This window comes from Ovis aries, chromosome 6 (genome assembly GCF_016772045.2).
Source record: "Ovis aries strain OAR_USU_Benz2616 breed Rambouillet chromosome 6, ARS-UI_Ramb_v3.0, whole genome shotgun sequence".
NCBI lineage: Eukaryota > Metazoa > Chordata > Mammalia > Artiodactyla > Bovidae > Ovis > Ovis aries.
The window spans coordinates 2153058-2160952 of record NC_056059.1 but is presented as its reverse complement, the minus strand read 5'-3'; positions in this window follow the sequence as shown (position 1 = coordinate 2160952).

The following is a 7895-nucleotide window of genomic DNA, read 5'->3' as shown; positions in this document are numbered from 1 at the left end:
AATGGCTATATTTACTTGTGCTATAGAAAATATCCTTATTGCTTATCTATTTTATACAGAATAGTTTGCACTTCTTATCCCCCTCTCCCGACTTGCCTCTCCCTCTTCCTTTTCTCCACTAGTAACTATTAGTTTTTTCTCTTTATCTGTGAGTCTGTTTTATTGTATGTATTCATTTGTTTAATTTTTCTGTATTTTGCATGTAAGTAATAACATGGAGTGTTTGCCCTCTGACTTATTTTACTAAGCATGCCACTCTCTAGGTCCATCCATGTTGTTGCAAATGACCCATTTCTTCTTTTATATGGTTGAGTAATATTCCATTTTACATATATCTCACAACTTCTTTATTCATCTGTTGGTGGACATTTAGGTTGCTTCCATATCTTGACTATTTTAAACAATTATGCTGTGAATATCAGGATCCATGTATCTTTTTGAGAATGTGGAGAAAAGGAAACACTTTTACACTGTTGATGAGAATTTAAAAGGGTGCAGCCACTAAAAAAGAACAGTATGGAATTTCCTCGTAAAATTAAGAATGCAACTACCATATGATCAAACAATTCCATCCCTGCTGTGTATCTGAAGAAAACAAAACACCAGTTGATTTTTTTTTATCCAATTCTTAATGTCTGCCAGTAACTTAGGCAAAATCCAAATTTATTAATTCAGCAGTCATTAAATAAATACTTATTTGCTCTCTGATTATGTTTCTGGTTCTTACTAGTTACTAGGGGTAAAACAGTAAGTAAATAAAGATCTCTCACTTATGGAGTTCCTACATTTTGTGGGAGGAGAGAGGTTGGAGACAGAATATTAAAAAGAAAAAAAATACAGTAAAATGCTTTATATGATCATTAGGTAAAGATAAGAGCTATTACATTCAGCTAGTCAGGATAATCTGGAGAGTCATTGGGGAGGGGTTTGCATTTCAATGAGTGGTTGGGGAAGGCCTCTCTGAAGAAGTGACTGAAGAGGTTGAGAAAGGGCAGTCCAGACAGAAAACAGCAAGTGCTGTTGCAAATGGACAAAGTTTAGCTAAGAGGCCACTATAGCTGCAGCAGAGCAAGTGAGAAGCACAGTGATGAGAAAGTGGTTAGAGAAACAGTAGGTGTCAGATTATATAGGTCTTGTAGGCTGCGGTGAAACCAAAGGAAGTTTTCTGAGTTTGGTTGGAATCTACCAAAGGGATTTAATCATAACAGAAACACAAGCAGATTTATATCTGAAGACTGAACACTGTGTGATATGTGGGGGAGGGGGGATACATATCACTGTGTGATATGTAGGGAGGGAGAAGTGGAAATGGATAGACTCTCAATGAGACTATTGCAACAAGAAGAGATATAGAAGCTTTGTCTAGTATGTCATAGTGTGTACTAGTCACTCAGTTGTATCCAACTCTCTGCGATCCCATGAACTGTAGCCCTCCAGGCTTCTTTGTCTATGGGATTCGCCAAGCAAGAATACTGGAGTGGTTTGCCATTCCCTTCTCCAAAGAGAGAAACAAAAAAGAGGTTGGATTTAGAGTATGTGTCAAAAGTAAAATTTGTTTACATAACACTGACAAGTTGATGATGATATAGTTAAGAGAGAAAGAGAGCAGACAAGATTGACCTCAAGGTTTTGGCCCTGAGGATGAGATGGATGGAGTAGGTTTATTTCAAAGATGAGCCTCTGAGAGACATATCAGGGTTTCTTTTATTATTATTATTATTTATTTATTTTTTTTACTTATAATATCATATAAGGAATGACTCCCCAGTCTAGGTTCGATTCAGGGTGCAGGATGCTTACGGCTTGTGCACTGGGATGACCCAGAGAGATGGTGTGTGGGGGGGAGCTGGGAGGGGGGTTCAGGATTGGGAACACATGTACACCCATGGTGAATTCATGTTGATGTGTGGCAAAACCAATACAATATATCAGGGTTTCCTTTGGACAGGTGTTTTGGATTTTACTGTTTGATCTTGGAAATACTAAGCTTGTGATGCCTGTTGCATACCCAAGTAAAGATGATGAGTATATAGTTGGATATGTAAGACACATCCAACTACACAGTTTAGAATCACACAGTATAAATAGTATTGAAAGCTGTGGAATGGAGTGATGTCTGCACTCCAGAGATGGTGCAATAGCTATCCCTTGCCCAGCAACAGCAACTTGACAGCTGCCCATAAAGATGCCTTTGTGGGGACTTCCATGGTGGTCCAGTGGCTAAAGCTCCATGCTTCCAGTGCAGGGTTGCCTGGGTTCTATCTCTGGTCAGGGAACTAGAGCCCACACACCACAGCTAAAATCTAAGGCAGCCAAGAAAATAAATACCTTAAAATGCCTTTGTAGGACATTTGAAATACAGGAAAGCAATTGTGAAACCCTAGTGTCACCTGAGAATGAGGAGGGCCATTTGAAGAAGGCAGGCCCATGGCCAAGTGGCAGGTTTGCCAACTGTGGTCCCAGTTACAGACCCAAAGACAGTTCTTCCCTGCTGTGGACTGAGATACAGACCCATGTGGTCTTGGTCCTGCCACCAGCACCTTTTGCCAAGAGACATCTCAGTGGTCATATCAACCTATGCCCCAGAAAGAGACTCACTGTCCAATCTGTGATTCTGAGGTGGTTAATGACCTGGTTCCTGCCCCTCACATCCTGGGGAGGGCTCACTCTTACCCACCCAAGGACCAACAAGGAGCCATGTGTGGCTCAGCTCTAGAGGCAGGATCTCCTATCTTGTTCCTATTGCAGATACACAAATGGCCCTGTAACTTGGCACCAACCTCTCTCAGCTACAGGCTTGGAACACTCCTGCCTGCACAGAGACTCTCCAGGAGACATGCTGTCCCCAGCCCTGGAGACAGGCATGCTGGCCTCAGTCTGGCTGCAGCTCTTGAAGCAGCCCTACAACACAGCTCTAGCCTCTCTTAGCCATTGTCTGGGGATGGTTCTGTCCACCTGGGGACTTAGAGGGAGCAAGTCTGTCTGCAGTGAGTGAATCAATTTTTTAGTGTGTCTTTATGGATACTAGATTCTAGTCTTGTTCATTTACCTATAAACTGAACTGGATATGGAATTCTAGGTCCTCCAACGTCTGGCTATAACTTTTCAACTTTATGTGTCCAGTTTTCTCCCACCCTTCTGACTTGAAATTACTAAGAATAAAAACTGCCCATTCCCCAAAGTCTTGAAAGCAGAAACTGAACAACTTGATATAAATTCCAGGTAAATCAGAATAGTTCATGTATGCACAATCATTGTCTCTGCTGCTGTGACTTCTCAGAAAATTCAAGAAGACCCAATGACATCACCAGAAGTATCCAAACTTCAAAAGATGCTTTCAGCCCAACATCTTAACTCCTCATGACAGGCTGCTCTACAGATTTAGAAAATGCCTTGTAGTGTTTTTCAGTCATTAAGTTTTTTCTTTTTGTCTCCATGGAAGTTTATCTTATTAAATACCAGACTTCTAGTACTTTATAGGCTTAACTTTGATAGGAGACCTTGTTCACCATCACCTCCTGAAAGGAGACACAACTGCTTCACTGAACTGACCTATTTTCAGGACTAAAAGACAGGTTCAATGAGATATGGAGCAATCTACCAACTCAACTTCTGGTCTGTGAAACTTCTTGGGAAACTTTCAAAGGGAGGAAACAAAAGGTAGAAAAACATGCCACTCTCAATTTATGCCACTTTGACATAGGAGTATTTTGAGCTGAAGGGACTGAGTAGAAGCAGACACAAGAAAATCTCCCTACTTTCCCCCTATTAGACTAAAAGCAGAACATGAATTTATAGAGCTGTCCCTCTTTTTCTTTCCTACCATGAAGGACAAAAGTTCATCCTCAGACACAACTTTGTACATTCACTTCAATCTATATAATAGATCTAACTCTTGTTAACTGTGCTTTTTCTGGTAACCTACCCATAACTGTCCTCCTCCACGGCTTTTTACATTTTGTCTTTCACTGAAGCTGGATCTTAAGCCAGAGCACTAAGCCACTGCTTTGAGTTAGTCATTTTTCCTTGGGATCTCCCATGGATACATGAGGTAGACATGTGCATACACTTCTGTTCATTTTTGTTTTAAATAAAATCATAGAATGAATATGATAATCTAGGAACTTAGTATAGAGATGAGAGGTAATGGTACAATTCTGGGGCATTCTGATATTGAATTCAGAAAGATGAAGAGAAACCAATGAAAGAGACTCAGAAATAGGGACCGTTCAGGTAGTCAGAAAGTCTGCAGAGAAGGGTCTTGAGAGTCTAGTGAACAGAATAGGCAGCTTGAGAAGGACAGGAAGGGCAGCTGTGCTAGACGCCATGAGAAGACTGCTTGCGATGCATAAATCGTTGTCATCCTTGACAAGAACAAGGCTATGGTAGAAGGCCTGACTAGAACATATTCCAGAAAGGGTCACAATATAGGAATGGAGTGGGCAGTTATAGAGAATTCTGAAAACAAACAAACAACAGGATGGAAAAAATGCAAGAGAAATGTTAGAGGCAGAAGAAGCTTGTGTGAAATATAGAATTTCTGCCTTTTGAAGTAGATAAGAGATTGTGAAAGCTACTCATGAGCAATTTATAGTGTCTCAATTTTAAATTATAAAACATCTATGCATATAAAATAGTATTGAGGCCATTATAAATTTGAACACTTGTGTACCCCACATCTTTTTTGTCTGATCTTGAATTGAGGATTCATTATCTTATAGCTGACTCATTTGAAAAGACCCTGATTCTGGGAAAGATTGAAGGCAGGAGGAGAAAGGGATGACAGAGGACAAGATGGTTGGATGGCATCACTAACTCAGTGGACATGAGTCTGAGCAAGCTCCAGGAGATGGTGAAGTACAGGGAAGCCTGGCGTGCTGCAGTCCATGGGGTCACAAAGAGTAGAACACAACTGAGTGACCAACAATAAATCTTCTTCATGTGTTGATTTACATATAAAATATCCATAACATTTGTAGAAAGCAAGGGTATATATAGGCAGTGCCTAGATAGACGAATTTACATCTCAGGACCATAACAACATGAGTATCTTTTTGATGGAGGGATCACAACGCTTGTAGAGTGTCTCCAGTATCCTCCTTTAAAAATGGTGAATTAGATAAAGTCATTTATTTCATTATTTGCATCTTGTTTACAAATTTTTGTTTGCTTTATTTCACAAGTACTGATCTCTTTAATGTAGATTTCTCTATCTTGCTTTCAAATTATTGTACTGTTTATACTGTTGAAGACAATGGTGCATACATATTTATAATTAATTTAACTTTTAGGTGAATTTTTCCCTTTTCTCTTCATCCTTAATAATTATTTTTCTCATAAAGTAAATTTTGCTTTCTTTTGCGATTTACTTTTCTGTTATCTAATTTTTCTATCCACTTTCTTCCAACCATTGTTTGACTTTAGACATGCCTTTGTAAATCCCAAACAGTTGAATTTTGCTCTTTTGAGTCAATTTTTAACAAATTCTGTCATTAAACATCAAGTTTAATTCATATACATTAATTGTGATTAGTTACATAGTGAATTATTATTTATTTCTGTTATCTTTTTATGTACTTAATATTAACCATGCTTTTTTCCTTTGCTGTTTTTTTTTCTGCTTTGTATCACATTAATTAAGTTTTCCCTATTCATATATCCTTCTGCCAACTCCCTCTACCCATATTTGCATGGGTTTGGAAGTTATACATTCTACTTGCATTTTCCAAGTTTATTCTTAAATTTTTACTATGCATGCTCTGATCTCTTGCTAAATGTTCATCATTCCCTTTCATCTTTCCAAGTATGGTTCCTCACTTTTCCAGTCCACCTAAATGTTAAAAGCCCTTAAGTTAGTTATTATTATCATTAGGTTTATTTAGCTCCCTGTATACATTTGTTGACTTATTCAATCATCATTTCTTCTTGTATCTCATGGCATTTTAAACCTAATTTTCTTCCTGAGTAAGTAAATGTTCTAGTTGTTTGGAAATATTTGTAGTAAATTCCATCAGAACTTGTATCCTTATATCCATCAGAACTTATATCCTTTCTCTTGAAAACTAAGTTACCTGAGTATATAATCCTAGAGTGACAGGGCTTTTTTCTTTTCTATTTTTCTCCTTTACATGAAAGTGTTTCATTTTTTTTTTTTTGGACTGTATTATTTTGATTGAAAAAATATGGTATTAGTTTATTTGGTGGTACTGTCTTTGCTGTATTTTGCTCTTCCCTATTATCTATGGTGTTCTGCACTTCCTACCTTCTGCAGTCTGGATTTTTACTCAGTGTTGACTTTCCTAAATCTAAGGAGTCATGGTTCTTATGAATTCTGTACAATTAGCCTTTCCCACTTTTTCTCAGCCATTACTGTGGAGTTCCAAGGGTACATGCTATAATATTTCACTCTGATTCTTTCTCTACAGTTAAGCTATTTATAACTCATTGAGACATTCATTTTGTAATTTACTTTTGTATTGCCAAATGTAGGTTATAAGTGACTTTATTTTTATTTTTAAAAGATATGGATATTTTGTTGACTCCCTCATATGGAAATTAAGAAATGTACCTTTCTTACAGATCTCTCCTAATGCTTCCTCTAGCCACACAGTCCTTCTTTCTATTTCCCCAAAATAGCTGAATAATAATTTGGGCTATGTAAGCATCAAGCCATGCACTACACTAACTCTGCCACCACTCAACATAATTCCATTATGGAAGCTGTTTTCTTGGATCAAAAGTCTTCATTTTTCTGCATGCTTTCTTTGTTTGCAAGGAAAGAAAGTCAAGTTGCTCAGTCATGTCTGACTCTTTGCGACCACATGAACTGCAGCCTGCCAGGCTCCTCTGTCCATGGGATTTTCAGGCAAAAGTACTGGAGTGGGTTGCCATTTCCTTCTTCAAGGGGATCTTCCTGACCCAGGGATCAAATCCAGGTCTCCTGCATTTCAGGAAGACTCTACTGCCTGAGGTATCAGGGAAGCCCTTGTTTGCAAGGAATACAAACCCATTCTCAGTAGGAACCAGAGAATGAGTTATGAATTTTGATATTTTCATTCCTGAGGTTTTTTTAATATATATATTTATCTATGTATTTGGGTCTTAGTTGTGGTAGGTGGAATCTTTCATAGTGGTGCATGAACTCTCTAGTTTTGGCACTCAGGCTCAATAGTTGCAGCTGGCAGGCCTAGTTGCTCCACAGCATGTGGGATCTTAGTTCCCTGGGGTTAAGACTGGCCTGGAACAAATAATGTTTCTTAAATTAGGGGAACCTGTTTCATGCAGATAAGACAAATTTGAGCCTACAACTGGAGTGTAGTACAGAACTATGATTCAATTTCTCAGGAATTATTTTAAAGACCACCCACCCACCCACCACTTTTTTGAAGGGAGGGATGAGATATTTAACTCCATGTCCCAAGCAGGCCAGTTGCCCTGTCTCCTTTCCTGAGTGGGCATGGACACCCACTAGGTGATAATAATGACCAGCTCCCAGGGAAGCCACCTGTCAATTCACAGGCCAGCTTCCTTGGCTTAAGGTCCCTCTTTCTTTTGATTTCTAGAGACTGCTCTTACCCTCTTGCTCACACATCTACGTATGAATAAAGATATTTGTTATTTTTTATCTAATGTTTCTAAGTTTTAATATTAGGAATAATCTCAGATCATCCTGTCTGCAGCACTGCTAGTCTCTATCTTATTTCTATCTTTGCAACAATGGATTTTACAGATAAGAAAGTGGAAGTTTGTGGACTAAGTGACTAACCCAGGAGTAACTACTAGTGAGAGTCAAGGTCACCTTTCTCTTGGTCAGTGTTGGACCAACATACTGAGTTCCTGGATCTCTTCTAAGTCTCCTGATTTACACCATCATATACAAGCTAACAATGCCAGAT